This window comes from Echinops telfairi, unplaced genomic scaffold (genome assembly GCF_000313985.2).
Source record: "Echinops telfairi isolate 266 unplaced genomic scaffold, ASM31398v2 ScPeMD7_7424;HRSCAF=8462, whole genome shotgun sequence".
In the NCBI taxonomy this organism is placed as follows: domain Eukaryota; kingdom Metazoa; phylum Chordata; class Mammalia; order Afrosoricida; family Tenrecidae; genus Echinops; species Echinops telfairi.
Genome location: NW_022111324.1, coordinates 24392475 through 24395143, shown reverse-complemented (window position 1 = coordinate 24395143; position 2669 = coordinate 24392475). Strand labels below are relative to the sequence as shown.

Genomic DNA, 2669 nt, shown 5'->3' with positions numbered 1-2669 from the left:
ATGTTTTCTTGATGTGAACTTAGCCTTTATATAGAACTTTCTCTTATACAATTGAGTTTCTGTGGATTTCTCTAATGTACCCAGACTAACACAGGAACCCCGTGGTGAACTTTTTGCTAACGGGAAACTGCTTATATCTGTCCATTCCTTTAGATACACCTTGTGCACCTGCTTGCACAGGCGCTGAGCCCATCACTGCTCAGGCTTGGATAAAGGACTCATTTCTGTCTTCAGGGAGCTCAAGGAAGCATCAACCACCCTTAATCTACAGCTCTGCTCCGGACTATCTTTTAATTCATTTTAATTTTTTTATTTTTAAAAATATAAACAAGATGACGGAAGATAGTGACTAGATTGGAAGAATAAGCTGGTGTACACTTCAGGTCAACCAGAACTTTATTTTACTGTGCAACCCACTTCAGTGCCTTAAGCCTACCAGGTAAAGCCAGGCAATGGTTCGGGGGGACAGTTTGCTTTGGCATGGGACACTGTGAGAGGCCCATGGGATCAGACCTGCCACAAATCCAAACCCATGCACCCGGACTATCTTTTATAGCATATCTTCGGAAGATTGAGTCTGGCTGCCTCCTATTACCAGCTTGTAGGTTGAGTACTTATTCCCCTGCATCCATCCTGTGTCCTTTACCATGACTTGTCTGTATTCATGCTATTCCTTTCGCCTGTGATTGAATTCATTAAGCAAAACTGGCTTGAGGACCTACTATGTTCATGGCACTGTGTTAGCGCAGCAGAGGTAGTTTGACACAGAGGAGTACCCCAGCCTTTCACCACCACCTGCACTGGCTTGTGTGCTGAAATACCATCAGTATTTCAAATACCAGCAGGGTTATCCATGGTGAGCAGGTTTCATCTGAGCTTCCAGGATAAGAACGTCTTGGAAGAAAGACGTGGTGATCTACTTCTGAAAATTAGTCAATGAAACCCCACGAGTCACAACACAGTATCGATTTCCTTTTTTCCTCCTAAAATTGTTCTTTTTTTAAAAAAAAGTTATAAATTATTTTTATTTTCACATTTTACACTGCCCGCTGTCTCCCTTCACCCACATTTCCTCCTGGGGGTGGGGGTTGTACGTCAATCGTTGCGATTGGTTTCCCCTTTCTCTCCCCTGCCCCAACTTCTCCCAGGCCTCATGATATTGCTACTACCATTACTGTTCCTGAAGGGTTTATCTGTCCTGGATTCCGTGTATCGAGAACTCTTATCTGTACCAGGTACTTGCTCCAGTCTATCCGGACTTGTACGCTAGAACTGGGGTCATGACAGTGGTGGGGCAGGGGGGCGGGGGGAAGCATTAAAGAATTAGAGGAATGTTGGGGTGCTATACTGCACCGTGGCTGGCTTACCCGTTCCCTGTGACCCTCCTGAATATTGACTGTGTTGATGCTGGAAGATGAGGGTGGCACAGGACCGGGCAGGATGGCCACCATGAGTGGGACTGACTTGACAGCAACTCTCAACGACTGGTCTGGAAATGTGAAAATCCTAATCATCGTTCCTCCACAAAGCATTCCAAGTTCTCGACCAGCTGTAACCTCTGATCTCTGCCTCTTTGGTACAGCTATGCGTCACTTAACGTCTGCAGTATGTTCTGTGCAATAGGACGTTATGTGAACATCACTTTAAAGGTTATGGGGACCACTTCCAGTTGTCCTTATTGCTGCTGCTGCTACAGTTGCAGGCAGAGACTTGAGGTTGTTGTCAGTAGCCGCAGCAGCAGCCGAGGCGGAGAGGGCCAGAACAGGGAGAGAAGCCCAGTAGGGCTGCCACCATCTGTCCACTGGACGAAGCCCAGCAACCTGTGCCGACAGCTATAGCCTTTGCCTCACTTCCCTGTAACCCACCCATGGTCCAGAGCCCCAAGAGCCTAGGTTTGGGGGTCTTTAAAACCATTAACTGAGTTGATTCTGACTCATAGAGACCCCATGAGACAGAATGGAACTGCTCGTTTGGGCTTCTCGGATAGTAGGTCTTTATAGGAGCAGACTGCCTCATCTGGGTTTGAACTGCTGACTTTGTGGTGGGCAGTCCAACGCTTAATTCAGTGTGCCACCAGGACTCATTTAAAACTGCCAGGGGGGCGATAACAGGAGAGGAGAGCTGCCTCCCTTTAACAATAAATAAACAAACACCCCCAAACATTGGGGGGACATGGGCACTATGCGGTCAGACATTGCTCAAACAGACAATAAGGGACCTGCCTTTGAATTTCTCTCTCCCATGGTGCTTTTCACCTTCTGACAGACAATTCCACAGCCACCTCTACTGTGGCACTTTCCTAGGGCTTGGGTGACAAGCTAGCACAAGCAGACGCGTGTTCTTCCATGGCTCTGGAGGCTGGGAGTCTGAAGCCAAGGTGTCGCAGGTCTGGATCCCGTGGAGGGCTCTGCTGTCCATTGCTGCCAGTTCCTGGGCAGATAGATTTGTGACGTCAATCTTTGCTTCTGACTTTACATGACTATCACCCCTTCGTGCCTCCTATGTTTTGGTATGCAAATATTCCTCTTCTTTCCCTTCTAAATGGGACCATAGGTGGCACAAATATTTGAACTTGACTTATAACCTACAGCATAGCAGTTTGAACCTACTCACTGGCACCGTGGAAGAAAGGGCAACGGATCTACTCCCATGAAGACTCCAGACAAGAA

The 2669-nt window shown here is 47.5% G+C and overlaps 1 non-coding gene across 1 annotated transcript; it reads right to left on the bottom strand.

Annotated features, from left to right (window-relative positions):
- Positions 1 to 402: 402 nt before the first annotated feature.
- On the bottom strand, positions 403 to 536 carry LOC115872466. Its single transcript, XR_004047866.1, has one exon. It is a non-coding gene; the product is annotated as a small nucleolar RNA SNORA42/SNORA80 family (small nucleolar RNA).
- Between the last annotated feature and the right edge of the window lie 2133 nt (positions 537 to 2669).